Here is a 21,044-nt window from a genome sequence, read left to right on the forward strand (position 1 = left end):
CATGGATGTCTGTGTACACTGACCTTTTTTTAGTTGGTGTACAATTTGAGTTGTACTGAAAAGAATGAATGATGTATGCTTCTTTATATTACAACAAATAAAAGAGATGCTTACAATGTGTGTTGGCTTATTAAGTGCCTCTGTTCCTTCATCCAAACACATCAAGGTGATGTAGACACCACTAAAGTGTTGGTGGTGTGACTGTTGCTTAGGATATCTTGCTGATTAGAGAATACTGAAATACATCATGTGTATAAAAGGTAAGCTTGTTTGTTTATTCTGCAATAGCTAATCATAGCTCACAGTGGGGACCCCTAAACTAAGCCATAGAACGTGGCTAGTAGTCATCCAAGTAGTTAGCTCAGAAGTCATACAAAACAGTCAGGCCCAGTCTTGTGTAAAAGAAACAAAGCAGAGAGTTGTTGGCAAGTAGCTGTATCTCAGCCTTCCTGTGTTCAGATGGTGTTTTGAAAGAGAACCAAAATCAAAAAGGTGGTTTGACAGTATCAAATTCATTAGTAGTTCATTGCAATTGTACTGTAAGTATCTAACATCTCACTGCCATAACTGGAGTTGCAGGAAGCTTCTGATGCAGTTGAGACATCCAGCTTTCTACCTCTTAATAAATGTCATTAACTCAAGTTGTGTAGCCCACCAACAAATTATTTTTCTAAGTATACCGTGTGTATGTATATTTTGTAAAACAAATTCAGATTTTGCAGTCTTGGAATCAAGCATACATGGATTTTGTAAAACAATTCATTTTCTAGATGTATAACTTGTAGTACAGTTTCATGAAGGCACATAATGAGTACATAGGAAATTTAGACCTTTTCAGTTAATCCAGGCAGGTGAAATCTGGCTGGCAGGTGAAATCTGGCTAGCAGCAAAACAGGTGAAATGAGAAATTGCAAATTTGTGATCATTTCCCCCCTTGCTCTTACTACTTAATACCTTAAATAAGTAACAGTTAATGTTGAAAAGTCTCTAATTTATTTAGCCCTTTACTTTTTCTATGTCTCTGCTTACATATCAGAGGGGTAGCCGTGTTAATCTGGATCTGTAAAAGTAGCAGAGAGTCCTGTGGCACCTTATAGACTAACAGACGTATTGGAGCATGAGTTTTCGTGGGTGAATACCTGCTTCGTTGGATGCATGCTTATATAGAGAAACTAGACTGTTCGCTTTAACATTCTGGTTCTTAGCTGCTTGATCAAGATAGCTTGGTTGTTGCTTGGATTCCAGCACCACAGAAGAGGCTCTAATTGGGAAGCTGGTGTAATCCAGGAGTGAGTCAGGAGACCCGAGTTTTATTCCAGCTCTGTCACTGACCCACCCTCTGTAACTGAGGTACAGAGAGGTAAAGTGACTTGCCCAGTTTCCTCATTATAAAATGCTGATAATTGCACTTGCCTTTTTTCTTTTTGTAAAGCACTTTTGTGATCTAGAGATGGACAGCAATATGTAATATTTACTAAGTATTTGTTTTTTTAAAACTTAAATGAGCTGGGACCTGTCTGTGAGATTGCAACTGTGAGAAAGGGGCAATCAGCTGAGTATGTGAGTTGATGTCCCCTCTTTCTTTTAAAAGAAGAAACTGGTGGTGGTCCAGCAAGTCCCATAAGAGTTCCCCTACCCTCTTCCCCTGATCTGACCATCAGGATGTGCTTCAAAGTTTATCTAGTTACTTGGGCTTTAGGGGAAGAAGGGGCTTGATGTGGGCTGAAGTGTGCATGCGTAGCTGTGTGTTCTGTTGATCTGGTGAAGGTCAAAAATTGTTTAGAGCTGTTGGGGTCACTGATGGTTTTATTCATAGACTCTAGGATTGGAAGGGACCTTGAGAGGTCATCGAGTCCAGTCCCTTGCCCTCATGGCAGGACCAAATACTCTCTAGACCATCCCTGATAGACATTGATCTAACCTACTCTTAAATATCTCCAGAGATGGAGATTCCACAACCTCCCTAGGTTTTAACCATCCCTGACAGTTAGGAAATTTTCTAAATGTCAAAGCCTAAACTCTCTTGTCTGCAGTGTTAAGCCCATTGCTCTCTGTTTTATCATTAGAGGCTAAGGTGAACAGAAGTTTCTTGGCCCTCCTCCTGATGATACACCCTTTAGATAGCCTAAAAACTGCTATCATGTCCCTCTGTCGTTCTCTCTTTCCAAGCTAAACAAAACCCAGTTTTTTCAGCCTTCCTTCGTAGCTCATGTCCTCAATACCTTTAAGTCATTCTTGCTTGCTGCTTACCTGGACCCTATCCAATTTCTCCACATCTTACTTGAAAATGCAGTGCCCAGCACTGAAACACATATTCCAGTTGAAAGGTCTAACCAGCGGCAGAGTAGAGCGGAAAAAATGACTTCTGCGTATCTTGTTTACACACACACCTGTTAATGGCATCCCAGAAATCAGGTTGGCATTTTTTTTGCAACAGCCAAAATCGCAACTGTTGCTCAGATGTAGCTTGTTGGTCACTATAACCTCTAGAGTCCTATTCTGCCAGAGCTCCTTACTGACAGTCTCTTCCATGCTGTATGTGATGAAACTGATTTGATGTTCTTCCTTAGTGGAACACTTGGCATTTGTTTTATTGAAATTCCATCCTGTTTTACCTCAAGACTCATTTCTCCAATTTGTCCAGATCATTTTGAAATCATGACCCTGTCCCAAAGCAGTTGCAATCCTCCCAGTTTGGTATGTCGCAAACTTAATAAGCGTACTTTCTATGCAACATCTAAGTCGTTGATGAAGAATATTGAACATGAGCCGTCCAAAAACAGACCCCTGCGGAACCCCACGCGTTATACCTTTCCAGGGATTGGGAGCATTAATAACTACTTCTCTGAGTACGGTTATCCAGCCAGTTATGCACCCACCTTATAGTAAGCCCATCTACAATTGTATTTGCCTAGTTTATGTGATAAGAATATCATCTGAGACCAATAATCAATGCCTTACTAAGAAGGCTAGGTATTACCACATCCGCTGCTTCTCCCTTATCCACAAGACTCGGTTATCCTTCAAAGAAAGCTATCAGATTGGTTTGAGCATGATTTGTTCTTACAAATCCATGCTGGCTATTCCTATCACCTTACCCACCTCCAAGTGTTTGCAGATGAGTTCTTTAATGTACTTGCTCCATTATCTTCCCTGGCACAGAAGTTAAACTAACTGGTCTGTAGTTTCCTGGGTTGTTTTTATTTCCCTTTTTATAGATGGGCACTATAGTTTGCCGCTTTTCAGTCTTCTGGATCTTCTCTCCTGTCCCCATGAATTTCCCAAAGATAATAGCTAGAGGCCTCAGATACCTCTCTCATTAACTCCTTGAGTATTCTAGGATGCATCATCAGGCTGCGTGAATTGCGAGGCATCTAACTTGTTTCTAAGTGATTTTTAACTTGTCTTTTTATTTTCTTCTAAACTACCCTTCATAACATCCTATGTTGCATATCAGTCAGATTTCAGTGAAGAGAAACTAAGAAGTCACAATAAAGCATTCTGGCATTCAATTCTGTTACTGTGCCTGCCCTCCTCACTGAGGTCAGTGGCACACCGTCCTTGGTCTTCCTCTTGCTCTAAATGTATTGATAAAAAGTTCTTGTTTCCCTTTATCATAGCTAGTTTGAGCTCATTTTTGCCTTTGCCTTCCTAACTTGCCCTGCATTCCCGTTGTGTTCTCTTGCTATATTCATACTTGTAATCATGACTCTAGTTTCAATATTTTTTTGAAATCCTTTTATTTGTAGGTATGCAGTTCTGCTAAGCCAAGGTGATTGCACATTTTATCTTTCCTTATCATCGAATAGCTTGCTTTTGGCCTTAATAGTTCCTTGAAGACACACGCAAGTCTCCCAGTGTTTTCCCCCTCCAAGTCTTGATTCCATGCCGGATTACTATCCTCTCTCTGAGCTTAACAATTGCCTTCTCTGAATCCATTGTCCTATTTGGCTGTATCGCCCTACACTTCTTAGATGCAAATTATGATTTCAGACCACTTTCACGACCAGCGTTCCTTTACTTTCAAATTCCAGTGAGTTCCTCTCCTATTTGTTAAAATAAGGTTTAAACAGTTTTTTATTCGATCCCCCACGTACTACTTGTTTTTTTTTCTTTTTTTTTTTTTTTTTTTTTTTTTTTTTTTTTTTTTCTTTTTTTTTTTTTTTTTTCTTTTCTTCTTTTTTTTTTTTTTTTTCTTTTTTTTTTCTTTTTTTTTTTTTTTCTTTTTCTTTTTCTTTTTTTTTTTTTTTTTTTGTTTTTTTTCTTTTTTTTTTCCTATACCTTCTGAAACTAAAATAGGTTGTCCAGTGCAATGAGTTCCAAGAAACTTATTGGATAGTCTGGTATTGGCCCGCGGTGTTATTTTCCAACATTTGGATAGTGAAGTCCTCAACAATCTTGGCTTTGGCATGTTGTTAAGTTGTTTAAAAGCCTCATCACCTACCTGGTAGGTTTTTTTTTTTTTCCTAGCTTTTTTTTTTTTTTTTTTTTTTTTTTTTTTTTTTTTTTCTTTTTTTTTTTTTTTTGTTTTTTTCGTCTCTCTTTTTTTTTTTTCTTTTTTTTTTTTTTTTTTTTTTTTTTTTTTTTTTTTTTTTTAGCAAACTATACCCATCCACACCAACATTCCAATCATGTGTATTATCCCACCAAGTTTCAGTGATGCTAACAATGTCATAGTTGTATTTATTTATTAGCACTTCCAGTTCTTCCTGCTTATTACCCATACTTCTCGCATTTGTATATAGGCATATACTGGTTTGATCTTGCCTCCCAGTTTTGCCCTGACCCTCCTTTCTCTCTGCCATTATCACCCACGCTCCCTCTTGTTTTCGACCCATCTCCCAGGTCTTTATGTTCCCCACCTACCAGTGGGCTTTGCTCACCTGTCCCCGTCGAACCTAGTTTAAAGCCCTCCTCACTAGGTTAGCCAGTCTGTGTGCAACCTAGTGAGGATATTTACCTGCCGCATCTGCAGGTTTGGCTGATCGCGGCTCCCACTGGCTGAGGTTTGCAGCTCCAGGCCAATGGGGGCTGCGGGAAGTGGCGTGAGCCGAGGGATGTGCTGCCGGCTGCTTCCTGCTGCCCCCATTGTCCTGGAGCGGTGAACCTTGGCCAGTGGGAGCCACGATTGGCCAAACCTGCAGACACGGCAGGTAAACAAACCAGCCCGGCCTGCCAGGGCCCTTACCCTGGCGGGCTGTGTGCCTACCGATCCTTGCACTAGCCAGTTCATTAGTGTGTTGCATCCTGCCATAATCCAGGTGGCAAGAATCCGCCATGTCGTGATTTTTGCACTCAGTTAAAACAGCTTAATTTCTTCTTAACTTCCTTTTTATAAAACTTCTGGCTGTAAATTATGTGAACCTGATGCTTAAATCTTGTTTATAAACAACTTTACAGCAACTTCCATTGTTGTCTGTGTGCTATTCCACTCCTCCCTTAACAGGTTAGGAAATCTGAACCATAGCTCAGATACTGTAGCTCTCTACCTTCCTTCAAAATAACCTGTTAACTCCTTGGTAGTTTTGAAGTACTCGTGGAAGGCCAAAGTGCTAATCTACCTCCTTCCACTGTATATGAAACACCATACTGTAATGATCTGGAAGCTAATGCCAAACCCTTTGCTGTCTGTAAATGCCTCACAGTTTGAAATGTTGTTAGTCTTTGATTTAAAACCCATATTATGAGACTCCTGCTGCCAGCCATCTCTGTGAAGTGGTAACATTTTCTCTTGGAATATTTAAGCCACTGGAATCTGGCTGACATAAGCTGTAGTTAGATGTGACTCAAGCTTGTTTGTGTCTGCTGGGTGTATAAATATTAAACACGTAGGGCTTTAGATAGAGTGGTAGTTATGGTTGCCAACTTGGTAATATTTAAAATCTGGACTCCCCAGCAGGAGTGCCAGAACCTTCCCCAAGCCCACCCCTTCCCTCCGAGGCCCTGTCCCTTCCCTCTCAAGGTCATGCCCCCATTTGCTTCTCTCCCTCCTCCCTCCCCATCACTTGCTGCTTTTCCCCTTTCCCCCATTCCCCTCTGCCCGGGTCAGGAGGAACCCACCTGCAGAGCCAGGGCTAGGAGCTGTGGCCACCTGATGGAGATAAGAGGCAACCCAAGCTGAGCAGGGGCTGGCGTGGGTGATGACCCAGCACCTCCTCATATCCACTAACTGGGCTTTGGGTGTCAGGTCAGTAGATCTGGCCGGACACTGGTACACTTTTCAACTGGACTTTTCAGTTGAAAAATGGGCACCTGGTCACCCTCGTGGTAGTGGTGGTTTCTTTTAAAGATGTTAATGACAAATAATCACCTTTGCAAAAAGAGTGAATGGAAAAATATCTATACTAGGGTAAAGCTCCGGTAGCCCAGTAGAGAAGAGAAGCTACTTGTGAATACACTTGTACTTCGTTCTTTGGGTTGCAGACGACACACTGTCTGGTCTTGTCTAAAATTATCCAGTTGCTGAAGGAGGGAGAGAGACTATGGTAAACCACAGGTAGGGGAAGCAACAACTTCTCAACTAAATGTATACTATGTAAAATATACCCTCTCAAGCTTAACTAAAAGAATGTTACTGATTTTGTTCTTTGAGGGATGGTTCTTATGCATAAACTCTAGAAGGTCCTTCCATGCATTAAAGGCAACATGAAGATAATTAGAAGAAGCTGAGTATTGGGCAATAGAGACAGGCACCTTTGGAGGAGCTGCTAGTGATGGTTTCTAATTCTGACTCTTTGAACTTCATTCTGCATCTGCTCTTCCAATATTTCTGTAAAATGTTTCTGTATGTGTCAATAGCAATTCATGACTCTAAAGAGTTAAGAACGTTCTTTAGTTTTAATCTGTTTGTCTTTTTTCCACCTCAGCCATTCCCATATAATATTTGGCTTCTCTGCACTTGTTCACTGATTGCATTTGATATAGCCAAACCGCAATGCTGATGGATGGTGTACTTTGCTAGTGCCAGTTATAGCAAGATTGCTTTATACCTCTGTTTGTTCCTGAAGCTTGGAACAAAGGGAGGAGAACTCCTCAAGTTTTTTCTTACATTACACATCTACCAGAAAGAACTCCGCCCCCCAGTAGAACATAAGAATGACCATACTATCCCGGTCTTATGATGGTGGCCAGTGCCAGAAGATTCATAGGGAATGAACAGAACAGGGCAATTTTTGAGTGATCCATTCCCTGTCAACCAGTTCTAGCTTCTGGAAGCAAGAGGTTGGACCCCCGGAACATGGGGTTGCATCTTGGCTAATAGCCATTGAGGGACCTACCCTCCATGAATTTATCTAATTCTTTTTAAAATCCAGTTATACTTTTGGCCATCACAATATCCCCTGGCAACGAGTTTCATGGGTTGACTGTGCATTGTGTGAAGAAGTATTTTCTATTGCTTGTTTTAAACCTGCTGCTTATTTATTTCAGTGTGGGACCCCAGTTCTTGTGTTATGTGTAGGGGTAAATAACACTTCTTTTTCATTTACGATTTTATAGACCTCTATCATATTCCCCACTTAGTCATCTCTTTTCAGACTGAAAATTCCCAGTCTTTTTAATCCTAATATGGAAGTTGTTCCATACCCCTCCTCATTTTTGTGGCCCTTCTCTTTTTCAATTCTATTATCTCTTTTGAGATGAAGCAACTAGAACTGCATGCAGTATTCAAGGTGGGGGCGTATCGTGGATTTATATAGTGGCATTATGATGTTTTCTGTTTTACTAACTATCCCTTTCCTAATAGTTCCTAACGTTGTTAGCTTTTTTTGACTGCTGCTGCATATTGAACAGATGTTTTCAGAAAACTATCCATGATGACTTCAAGCTGTTTCCTGAATGGTAACTACTAATTTAGATGTTGTTATTTTGGAAAACATAATCCCAACTACACAGATAATGTGCATTACTTTGCATTTATCAATACCGATACCTCAATCTGTGACAGTTCTTCAGATTTGTCACTTAAAAAGAATGTTTCGAGTGTGGGAATGTTTCTCGCATCCTTTGCAGTGAAGAGTGACGCAAAGAATTCATTGAGCTGCTCTGCAGCAGCCTTGTCTTCCTTGAGGAGTTCTTCAGCACCTCTATCATCCATTGTCCTACTGATAGTTTATTTGGCAGGCTACCTCCTTCTGATGTACTTAAGAAAAAAAAAATGCTGTCAGTTTTTGTGTTAATTGCTCTTCAAATTCTTTTTTGGCCTACGTAATTATACTTGACTTGCCAGAGTTTATGCTCCTTTCTATTTTTCTCAGTAGAATTTGACTTCTAGTTTTTAAAGGATGCCTTTTTGCCTCTTATTCTGCTGTTTAGGGAGGCACTTTTTTAGGCCTCTTACTTTTTTTTAATTATTTGGGGTATACATTCAGTTTTATCTTCTATTAGGGTGTTTTAAAATAGTGTCTATGCAGCTTGCACAGATTTCACTCTTGTCACTGTTCCTTTTAATTCCATTTAACTAGCTTCCTCCTTTTTGTGCAGTTCCTCTTTTTGAAATAAAATGCTAATGTGTTCGGTTTCTTTGGTGTTTTTCCTCCCTATATGGATGTTAAAATTTAATATTTATGCTTGGTATTACTGAGCAGTTCAGCTGTATTGACCTCATGGACCAGATTTTGTGCTCCACTTAGAACTAAATCAAGAACTGACTATCCCTTTGTGGGTTCCAGGGCTAGCTGGTTCAAGAATCAGTCATTAATGATGCCTAGAAATTTTCTCTGCGTCCTGTCGTGCTGTGTGACATATATCCAGTCCATATGGGGGTAGCTGAAATCTCCCATTGTTTTTTTTTGTAGTCTCTCTAATCGCCCTGGACATTTCACAATCACAATACCATCCGGGTTAGATGCTCACTAGTATATTCCTACTGCTATACTCTTGTTATTCAAGGATGGAATTTCTGTCCATAAAGATTCTATGGTACAGTTTGATTAATTTAAGTTCTTATATTTGATGCTACGCTTTCTTTCACATATAATGCAACTCCCCCAGGTGTGTGACCTGCTTGGTCATTCCTATATATTTTGTACTCTATTATTAACTGTATCCAGGGCTGGCTTTAGGCCGATTCCTCCAAATCGGGCCTCGGGCCAAAGAGGGCCCCGTGCCCTAAAGAAGAGCAGCCAACTTAGTCGCCTTTTTAATTGTTACTCACCTGGTGGTGCTCTGGGTCTTTGGCAGCATTTCAGTGGTGGGTCCTTCAGGTGCTCGGGGTGGGGATGTGGGGGGTGCAAGAGTCAGGGCAGAGGGCTGGGGGCATGTGAAGGGGGTGCAGGTGTCAGGGCAGATGTGGGGGCTGGGTATGTGTGGGGGGTGCTAGAGTCAGGGCTCTCTGTCCCCTGACTGCCTCCACCCCTTACCCAACTCTGGACCCCTTACCATGAGGCTCCAAGCAGAGCCAGATACACTGCCCTGTGACAGCATGCAGCCTCACCCCTCAGAATGCTGCACACACAGCAGCAGGGTTCTGGTTGAGCGGGGAGCATGTCTGCCTCCTCATGGAGCCAAACACTGCCCTGTGGGAGCACGCACTCTGGCCCCCAGAATGCTGCACACGCAGCGGCAGGGCTCCAGGGGAGGAGGGAAGGCAGGGGAGGGGCCAGCAGCTTGCTGCACTCAGTCGGGTGCACTGCCCCGGGAGTGCGGATCCCGTGGCTTGCCGTGCCAGAAGAGTGGAGCCATTTGCCTACTCCATGTGCACGCCTACGCTTCTGCTCCCTGCCCCTGTGGGGCGAGTGGAGGGCAGAGGACAGTGGGTCAGGCTGGGCAGGATTTTTAATGGCATGCTGAGTCCTGGCAGGCAGCAGCATGCCATTAAAAATCGGCTCACGTGCTGTCTTTGGCATGTGTGCCATACGTTGCCGATCCCTGGTATAGAGTATCTCCTTCAATAAAATCCTCTCCTCAGGGGTGTGTCTGTCTAAACTGTGTGCTCCTCTACACCTGTTGGATTTTCCCCATACCTTAGTTTATACACTCCTCTGTGAAATGTGATTCTGTTTTGGTTTAAGTAGAGCTCATCCTTCCCCTATAATCTCCTCCTTTCACAAAAGGTTTCCCAGTTCCTAATAAATGTAAATCCCACCACCATTGTCTTATCTACGCATTGAGACCTTGCGGTTCTGCCTGTCTTACTAGCCCTGTGCGTGCAACTGGAAGCATTTCAGATAATGCTACTGTAGAGATCCTGGACTTGAATCTGACCTAACCATCTAAATGTAGCTCCAGGACCTCTCTCCTGCCTTTCCCTATGTCATTGGTATATATAGGCATAGGTGATGTGACCTCTCATTTTCTCTCTCTCTCACACACACACACACATAAAATTTCTGGTAGAGTAGAGTTGGGCGGAGCGTGGCAGAAGGGACAGGCCTGGGAAAGGCACCAGCACTGCGCACTCCTGCTGGTGCCTAGAGTAGGGAAATGAGAGAAGGCTGGCAGCACAGCTCTCTCCCAGAAAGGTCGCCGGGAAGCCTGCTGAGACCTATCCCTTTCCTGTCAGCTAGCAGCCAGTTACCTGCTTGAGTGTATGTCTGGACTAGTCTGTCTGGGGTGTGTAGAAGGGAGCTTGGAGAATCAGTTGCAGTGATGGGGGAAGGCGGTGGGGCCCAGGGAGCTGGGGAGGAGCCTGGGGAAGCAGCAGGGGTTACAAGTTTGCCCAGGGTGGGTGATAGGCCCATGTGCCATGGTCAAGAGGGTGTTGCTGGAGGGTGCCTAGGCAGTCACTAGGGAGTTGACCATGGCTCCTGTGGTGAGAGGAGGCTTGCCATTGTGCACTCCCAGCCCCGCTATCAGCAGTTACCAGTCTTCTCTGTGTACTGCAATCACTGACTCCTTCCCTGCCCTGCACATACATCTGTCTAGCTATCTTGAGAGGTTGGTAACCTTTTTCACCTGACAGGCAATTCACCCAGCAGTTCTCCTGCTCATCACAGGCCCAAATATGTATATTTATAATAACTGAATCCCCAATTACTACCCATTTCTTCTTATAACAGGTTTCCCCTGCCCCAAAGAGGTATCCTCTGTGTGAGAGATACCATGACATCATCCAGAAGGGGAAGGTCCTACCTATGGGATCATTTTCCTCTGCTCCAGCTTGGTGTGTTCCTTCCCCAAGACTTACATCCTCCTCAATATCACAGAGCCTGTCAGACTAAATGGGGGAAGGAGGTCCTGGAAAATCACCTCTACATACCTTTCCATCTCCCTTAGCTCATCCAGTTCTGACACTCTGGTCTCAAGAGCCCATCCTCTGTCTCTGAGGGCCATCAGTTGCTTGCAACAGATGCAAGCATCCCACATGCCAGGTAATCATATATGCAGCATTCAGGGCAATACATGGGATAGCCCTCCACCCCACTCTGCTGCTGAACTTCTGCCTGCATTAACAAAAAAAAAACCCTTGGGGGAGTAGTTATTGGCCTAAGTTTTTTGAGTATGTTTGTTAGGTGTATCTGCCTCTCTCACACCTTGTCTAAAACCCCCTCTTCACTAGCTTCTTGGGTTGCATAGGAGCTGTTTTTTTAAACCCCTGTTGTGAGTTAAGCCTGCGGGTCCTAAAGGGATTAGGGATGAAAGGGTAGCACATTGGAACTGGTTGGTAACCTCTCGGCTTGGCTAGCAAGGATCTTGGCTTAGCACACAGCCCCCCCAACCAGACCACCTATAAACTGCAAGCAAGCAGATAATGCACTCAGACCAGGGGTTCTGCAGCACTTCTCCTTCACCTGGAGAACTCCCTCACAAACTCCTTTTGCTGCTCTTTGCAAGGGGACAGTTAAAGGGAAGATCTCACTCACTCGTGTAGAAAGCCTGAAAGGTACTTCCATGCTCCCCATTTTAATCTTGATTTGTAAATATTCAGTACCACATTTCCTGTCTTGGAAGCAAACAAACTTTGCAAATATTATGCACCCCTATAAAATCTGGGGGGGGGGTTAATGTTAAGGTGTGATTGAAAATGTGTATGGCAATGGAATAAAGGAGACTGTTTACAGGGAGATGAATGCTCTCTTACTTCCCTTGTGCCTGTACCACTGTATTTACGGCTAGACCGTTATGGCTATGTTTTTTCAAATGGACTTCTGCTTGGCCTCTGTTGCAACCTGATGTAGCACACAGGCTTGCATGTAGAGTTGTGGGGAAGTGCAATATTGCATGTGAGCCCTCACCCAACTTCTTTCTTATAGCGCCATGGTTTTCATTTAAGCAAACAAGGAAATTAACTTGCCCCTTTGAGGTTTTGGAACCCTAAAAAATGGCACCGGTGCATTGTTACAGCAATAGCTGATGTTCAGGGCTTCCATGAGTCGCAACATAGATTGCGGGGGGCGTGCACGAGGTACGTGTGCAGGACTGCGAAGCCTGTAGGAGAACAGGGTTGCCAAAGTTAGGTTTTCACGTGGCCTGGTGCATTCAGCTAAGCACAGAAAATTGGCTGAAATTTGCTTGCTGAGGGCCAGCAAGAGGTCTTCCACTAGTCATGGCTACCAGGGCTAGGTGACTGCAGGAGGAAGAGGCAGTTGTGCGGTTTGTCACCCAAACCTGTGACCCTCAGCAAGACACCCAGCCTCCCCGAAGCCCCCTGGGCTTGCCCGCAGACACCCAAGCAGCCCCCACCTTCATGCAGTCTCCGCCCCACTCCCTATGTTCCTTACTGCGCCTCCACTGACACAGCGAGCCCCCAGTTCCTTTGCAGCGTTCGCCCAGTGAGAGAGTTGTGGACATCTAAATGAAAGTAACACGGAACTGGATACAAGATTGACAGGTTGTGGGTGGAAAGAATGCAATGCAATCAGGGGCCGGCTTTAGGATAATTCCAACCAATTTCCCTGAATTGGCCCGTGCCGTGGTATCCCTCCCTGGCTAGAGGTTGCCTTTTATTTTACCACTTTTGGCGGTGCTCCGGGTCTTTTCAGCAGCATGTCCTCATTTGTTCTGGGTCTTCGGCGCAGGGCCTTCAGTGCGCCTGAAGAATCTTGGAGTGATTGAAGACGGTAGCGCCGGAAGACTCAGAGCATGCTTTGAGTGCAGTACAAGACCCACGTGTTTTTTTTTTTATACGTGTTTTTTTTTTTTTTGGTCTTCCCTAACCAGGACCCCGTCAAAACTGTTTGAATTGGGCCCTCACACTTCCTAAAGCTGGCCCTGAATGCAGTTAAAGATGGGGAGTTGCTGTAGTGTAGCCCAGCAGTTCTCAACCTTTTTCTTTCTGAGCCCCCCACCCCCAATGCTGTAAAAACTTGAGGGCCTTGGGGTGCCTTGCTTCAGCCACTGGAGGGGGAAGAGCCTTGGGGCTTCAGTCACATGAGTGGGTGGGTGTGTGTAGGGGGGGAGGTTGAGGCTCCAGACTTCAGTCAGTGGGTGGGGGGTAGGGAGCCTCTGCACTTTAGACCCATGGAGGTCTGGGTTTCAGCCCGGTTGCTTCTGTCCAGGCTTTAGCCCTGCAAGGAGCTCTGTCTTTTAAGCCTCACAGGGGGCACTGGGACTCTGAGCTTCAGCCCGATGGCTCTGCTCCTGGCTTCAGGCCTGTAGCAAGTGCCAAGGCAGATAACTCAGTGGTTTGAGCATTAGCCTGCTAAACCCAGGGTTGTGAGTTCAATCCTTGAGGGGGCCCTTTAGGGATCAGGGGCAAAAATCTGTCTGAGGGTTGGTCCTGCTTTGAGCAGGGGGTTGGACTAGATGACCTCCTGAGGTGATATTCTATGATTACACCCCCTCTGGCTTCAGCCCCATGAGGGTGCTGGGCTTGGGATTTTATCCCTGGGGGGACTGCTCAGAGTCAGGGCTCCCCTCAGCTCCACTCCTGGTTTCAGCCCCAGAGGGGCTTGAGGCACTGGCCTTCATCCATACGGCCCTAAGGCCCCCTGAAACTGGCTCATGGCCCCACAGGGGGCTGCAGACCCTGGTTAAGAACTGCTAGTGTAGAGTAACACCTTCATACTGAAACTAAACCAGCCTGCCCCCCCAACTTGTGAGCCCCTCCACAGAGGCCGAGAAAGTCAGGAGTGCTAACCCAAACTATTAAATCATGATGAGGTTAATTTTTTACTTGCTGTGCGGTTTGAGCAGCTAGAGGTCACCTAGGTTGTATTTTCAAGTTTCTCCACAATAGGGTTACCAACCTTCTAACAGCACAAAACTGAACACCCTTGCCCTGCCCGTCCCCCGAGGCCCCGCCTTCCACTCACTACATTCCCCCTCCCTCAGTGATTTGCTCTCCCCCACCCTCACTCAGTTGCACTGGGCTGGGGCAGGGGGTTGGAGTGCGGGAGGGGGTGAGGACTCTGGCTGGGGGTGTGGGCTCAGGGTGGAGGATGAGGAGTTTGGGGTGCAGGAGGGAGCTCCAGGCTGGAGGGTGGGGTGTGAGTGAGGAAGGCTGGGTGACCAGATGGGATGAAGAAAATATTGGGACACATGGGAGGGGGGAGTCCTGCTGGCGGAGCAAAAAAAGGAAAAAAAAAAGTGAGGAGTCCCGCAGTCCTGCCGGCAGAGAGAGAGAGAAAAAAATAACAGAATCCTGGAGTCCCACCGGCAGAGGGGGGGAAAAAAAAATTTGGAGTCCCGCTGGAGGAACAAAACAAAACAAAAAAAAAAGGAGTGCGAAATATCGGGACAAATTGCATCCCGATCAAACATTGATGGGGATGCGGGACAAATGCCATGAGGGGAAAGGAAAAAAAAAAAAAGCTGAGATTTTCTCAAAATAACACGAGTCCACTGGCTGAGGCTTTAAAACACTTACTATGAGAGTTGGTGCTGCTGTGTAGATGGCTTGTACATCCAGTATCATAGCACACTGAAAATAGTGAATTTCACTCTGTAACAAGACAGTAGTGCTCCCTTTCCTTTTTGATATGTTCCTCTTAAGATCTATATTCACATTTGGTATTTGAACGTTCCTTTGTGTTGTAAAGAGTTAAATGTTGTGAAATGAAGCAGTCCCATTTAATTGGGGCTGGTGCAGCTTCAATTAAACTGGCCCATCCAGGCAAATGTAAGTCAGCTGTGTATACCACTGCACAGAAAAGGGTCTGCTAAAGCACAAGGAAGAGTGTTTGTCATTTCAGAGCAACAGTATTTTAAGTGCCAGAGATCTCAAGTAAAAGTAATGAATTCTGAAAGTTGAAAGCCTTTTTGCTCTAATACTTTTCACTCAATTTCTGGAAACAGCATGTGTTGGAAAAAGTACCAGGTATGTCTTTGCCATCTTCCCTATTCAGGCTTGCATTCCAAATACAGTACCTGGCAGTTTGTTGCTTCTCTGGGATTTATTGATAGATTTTATGGATGCTGTGCTTGCTTCCAAATCCAACTGCTCTCTTCAAGGAATGGAATATAAACATGTTCATCACACTTCCTTCCAGCTACAGTTTACATCATTTGAAAAGGTCAGCAACTTGGAGGTAAGGCCTAAATATTTCTCTTTGAGGCATGAATTTATTCTTTGCAACTGAATTTCTAGACTGTGGAAATTTGGGGGAAGGCTTTTAAAGACATTTCTTTCTGTACCAAGTATACTGTACACTAATATCTTCTTGGAATAAGGTTATTAGTTTACACAATTTTGTTAACTTGTACATCTCTCTACCACTCCAAAACAGGAACTGTCTGTGGTGAGGGTGTTGGGTTTTTGTTTGTTTTAAATGCAGTTTATCTCATGTTAAAAAAGATTAATTCAGATGTAATGTTTTCATGTATTAAAAAGGAAAGTTGAAGTATGGGAGAGAATTGTAGTTCAGACAACTACTGTAATTTAAAGATTTACAGCTGCTGAAAGTTATTTTTCAATCTTATGCTTTTTAAAAGTCAGTTTAATCTTCTCGGGAATCACAAACACTAAAATACCTTTAATCAGGTATTGTTATTACTTGACATCTCTGTGACAGAGTTATGATTGTTTTAGTGGCTTGACTGCATTTCTTACCTTAACATATTTGGATTTCTTTACCCTTAACTCTGAAATTCCTAGATTTATAATACTTGGCTTAAGAAAGAACACATTGTAATTATTCTACTCTGGAATGCATGATGCATACTCTCAGCCTTAAGGTAAATTGTTCTTGTTTCGTTGCATGTGGGGAATTCTGTAACACAGTGCCCACGAACAATGCTTAACCCATATAAAGAGAAGTTCACTTTAGGATGTGTTGCAGTTTAGTCTCTTACAAGGCTGAGAGAGCATCTTCAGCCTTAGCCTGGTTAAGAATCTCGGGGAGCAGAATACTTAACGCCCCAGTGGAATAGTTTCACTAGAGCTGCATGCAACACCATGTTCTGCTTCAGACTCTTTATGAGGTGTCATGCCAGGCTAGAAATGCTTGTTCTCCCTCGTGTTCCTCACAGTAAAATCTCATTCTGGAACAACTCAGTTTGTGCAAGCAGGCAAAACTTCAAGTCTCTCCCCAACCCCCAAATTAAACTATTTTGCTCAAGAAATTATTCTTTGGGAAATGGTGAAAAAATTAAGGTAAAACAGCTTTTTGTAAAATAAAATAAAAGAATTGGACACTTATTCTGCCTCCCCATTAGTCTCTCACCATGTTAATTAAAATGGAACTTCCAAGAATTGCAATTCAGCCAGCTGTTTCCATTGATTAAAAAAGTCTCATGGGACTGAATCCCAGATAGGTCTCAGGTGTAGGACAGTGTATTGAAAACCAATTACCCTGTATAAAGATTCAGATAAAACACACACTGCTTGACCCATTTTGAATAAGACTCTGCCTTCTGTTGCTATATTACAGCTCTCCTTCTTCCAGTTTGCTTAGTTAGTCAAGTCATTTTACTGCATACACATTCCAACAAGCATCCTGTTCCAAGAAAGTTGATTGTAGTATAAAAGGAGGGTTCTGATATAGAGTGACAACTCACTAACTAGAGTCCTGGGAAGTATCTTGGCAACTTTAGCTGCTGCTTTAAAATAGAAAATGACAGACCAGTGAGCTCTCTTTTAGTGAGGGAAGGGAAAGAGGACTGACTTGCAGAGTCTCTAGGACAAGCAGTGGATCTTTAAGTTGCATTGCTCTAATTTTCAGAAGCTCTCTTACAGTTTTGTGCTTCTTGCTTACATTAATCTTTGCTGCCAGTAGATGTCCCCTTCAGACTAAACTTAGCAAATAGTAGGGCTGTTGAAATTAAAAGGGGTGAGCTTTAGGCAGAGACTCCTGAAATAGTTGTAATTATAGCAAAAAGAATAACCTCCACAGGAGATGATGCACAGTAGTTTTAGTATAATTCTCCACTAGTCTTAAGGGAAAAAAGGCAGCAACTTTCTGGGAAATGCAATTCTTTCTAATTTTTGCATTTTTCCTTGTGCCTCTCCTCCTCATTCAAAAGGTACATTTGGCTGCAAGCTGGAGAAATCTGGCTGGCTGCATGTGGGAGCATTGGCACATTCATGCATATTTGGTAGGAGTGCTCTAGAACTTGAAAGTTGTGGTCTCAGATTTTGGAAATTGTTAGAAGTACTGACTCCTCCACTTTAGCCCCAAATGTTTGGCTTTGTTAAAAAATAGACGGTTACGGTTAAGAGCTAGCTGCACCTCTCTCCCCCTTTTTGGAGTTCTTGAGTGCACCCCCCTCTGCTGTTACCTGGCCTCTACCTTTTCCAGGGTGGGATTGCACAGTTCTCAGACTCCTAGACTTAAGGACCAGAAGGGACCATCATGATCATCTAGTCTGACCTCCTGCACATTGCAGGCCGCACAACCTCACCCACCCACTCCTGCAATAGGCCCATAACCTCTGGTTCAGTTACTGAGGTCCTCAACTCCTTGATTTTAAAGACTTCAAGTTATAGAGAATCCACCATTTGTGGGCACCTTCCCCCTCCCCCCGCTGCAGACTGGGCTAAAGTACCCTGTGTATCAACTCTTCTTACTCCATAGATTTGATTTTCTGGCACCTGTGGTCCTTTCCTTCAGGTGCCTCTTGAGCAATGTCATACAGTGACAAAACAGGCTTCCTAAAACAAAAGCAGTGTTTACTTTGCAGTAGGAGTAAAACCCTTTTGCTGTAAATGATTTAAAACAACAAAAATTCTGCAGGCATGTCTGTCTTGCCTTAAGCTTTGCCATCCTCTTAACCGAGGAAGGCCTAACTTCTTCAGACCCCTCCAGTTAGGGGCAGATGTGTCTGAGTCTCCCAAACAGCTCTCCCCTCCCCCACACCCCCCAAGAGAGTGAGTTCCTTTTTAAACACCACTATAGTAGGCTGTTTCTCTTGTGTTGTTGTGTTCCAAGGTCTCTTTCTCACATGGCATTGTTCCTTAACAACCTTCAAGAGCTGACAGAAAAGTTGCTCATCTGGAGCCATTCTCTTGCCTGCATGTTTTTCCTTACACCCCCCTATTAAATTAAACTGCTGCATTCATACAGTAAATATCCAATAAGCGGGTCCACATAACGTGTTCCTAAATTAGAGTAGCTCTAAATCCACAACAACAGCTTTTACAAAAATAAAAGCTGGGAATTTTAAAACAAAAATCCAATGGAAAGAGTGGAACAAAATAACTCAGGCACTGTTTGCAAGTCTTGGATCTCGAAGAGCCAGATCTAGAGATTGTGGGAAGGAAATAAAAAGACTAGGAGAAAAGTCAAAGAGAACAAAGCGGTAATTCTTCCTTTCCTCCGCCTGCCCCTTTACTGTTGCATGCCCTGGGTTTTTATTCAGACAGATGATGTGGGATGGCCAGCGTGGTGATCCCTGACTGAGGAGTGAGATTTGGGTGTCTTCTCTGTCCCCTTTGTCCTCAGTATCTATTCCATGCACTTCCACCCCACCCCTGTCATATGTCTCTTGGTTTTTCTTTGACTGACTATCTAGTCCTGCTACCCAGATACCGTTCTGCCACAGAGCCACTTGTCTCTGGATTTCCTACCTAATGCTAGACAGATACTCTTTTTACATTGGAAGTAAACAGACTACCTGTCTCCCCTCCAGCAGACCTTTACAGTGTGGTTCTGTCAGTTATGGGGCACCTTCTGATGGATGACAGATTCAAAAGGGAAAGCGCTTCTTACACTGTGTGACTCCTGTTCTTGGAGGGTATGAAATGACAAAGTGCAAGAGACCTGATGAATATACTGTCATGCTCCATTTTGATACAAAATGTAAATGAGTTCTTGAGCCTGTGTTTTTGGACCCTGGCCTTGGTGTAGTGGCTGCATCATCACATGATTCACACACCTCTGTAATCAGAAGTCCTCTTCTAACTGCTGAAAATGAAAAATAAGTTTTGTTTTACCTGCCAGTGGCTCAGTCTCATCTTTTTTGAATGATCCAGGACACTTGAACTTAAAGCAAGGAGAACAGTTGGTCAAATAATGGTAAAGATTTTGCAGAAACCTTCAAGACTTCCACTCTGCTGGTTTTGAAAAGAACAATATTTCATTTTAAAAAATGTTTTTCGTTCAACCCCGTTGTCACTGAAAAGGGGGGAAAAACAATTTTTAGAGGGTGTAAAAATAAGTTTTAAAATAAACTGATGAAAACTTCATTTTTTTTTTTTTATTTTTAAAAGGCCACTTTCCTCTCTGCCCCCTCTCTCTCCCACCTGCCCCTGGCCAATGAAAAATGTTGGTCAGTGTCACTTGGGGACTCTCCTCTCTGGTGGGACCAAGGTGGTTCTGCACCATGGAGTTTTGTATTCCTCTGTCAGGAACTAGCAACAGTGAACTTGTCAGGAAGGCCAGCCAATGCTAAAATACTTTCCTAATGTCTTTTGTGCTGTCTTGCAGCCAGGAATCTGCCTCCCAAAGCCTGGCATGCACTGCCTCCCTCATGGATGGCAGAACATACACAATGACCTGCTGTGCAGAAGAGGTAGATGCAGCTTAACTATTGAACTGAAGGAACAAACTAGCAATAAACACTTCCTCTCACCACCGTTGGACAAAAGACACTGATCTAGATGCACTATTGGGCTTTCTCAAATAGTCTAATTCCTGTGAAATGCCAAAAGCTTATTTAAAAATCCATACCAACTACCTTTTTTCTTAAAATGCTACTTTACAATTATTTGCAGTGTTGAAGCTATGTGGGTCCCAGGATATGAGAGAGACAAGGTAGGTAAGATAATATTTTATTGGACCAACTGCTGTTTGGGGGAGAGGGGGGAGGTCCAAGCTTTTAAGCTACACAGAGTAATTTCTTCATGTCTGGAGAAGGAAGCAGACACTTTCTTCCCCAGACATGAAGAGCTCTGTGTAGCTCAAAAGCTTGTGCCTTCCACCAACAGCCATTGGTCCAATAAACAATATTACCTTACTCACCATGTCTCTCTCATGTTACAAGTAACTCCTCTTAAAGGGACATTATACCTTCTTCAAGATAGTAGTCTGCTTATTGTAAGTGGTGTAAAGATTTTTAAACTTTGTGTACATTTTTTTTTTTTTTTGGTATCAGAGGGGTAGCCGTGTTAGTCTGGATATGTAAAAGCAGCAGAAAGTCCTTTTTGTCGGATGCCCAACGAAGTGGGTATTCACCCTCGAAAGCTCATGCTCCAAAACGTCTGTTAGTCTATAAGGTGCCACAGGACTCTTTGCTCCAATTTTTTTTTGGTAGAGGACAGTACTGATCATAGGGAGATATATGTGAGGAAAGTATGATAGGCCTCTAAAGGCCTGGGTAAATTATCCTCTAAATACCATAAACTATTAGTCTATGTCTGACACAGTATAGAGTCACAAGATCTCTTCTATCACCCAATATGCCATGCGCAATAAATACTTAAAATCCCTTAAAAATTGGTAGAGTTGAAAATCAGTTACTTGGTAACATTGATGGAATCTAGGGGGCAGCTAGACAATGCAGACATGTCCTAATCCAGTAGTGAGAAGAAGCTGATGTGACCGTAACTCTCAACTCTGCTTGCACCGGTAACGGGCCTTTTCTTTCTCTATATTTCTTTCCTGTGAGTAAGAGAGGGCTAAGAGCTACAGTAGCTTGTGTGTTCTAATTGAGGGGATGACTTCCCTGACCTTCAGACTTGCAGCTTGGTCTCTTCGCTTTCAGTAAAAGGATGTTAGCGATTGAAAAGG

Source organism: Chelonoidis abingdonii, chromosome 19 (assembly GCF_003597395.2).
Source record: "Chelonoidis abingdonii isolate Lonesome George chromosome 19, CheloAbing_2.0, whole genome shotgun sequence".
Classification (NCBI taxonomy): domain Eukaryota; kingdom Metazoa; phylum Chordata; order Testudines; family Testudinidae; genus Chelonoidis; species Chelonoidis abingdonii.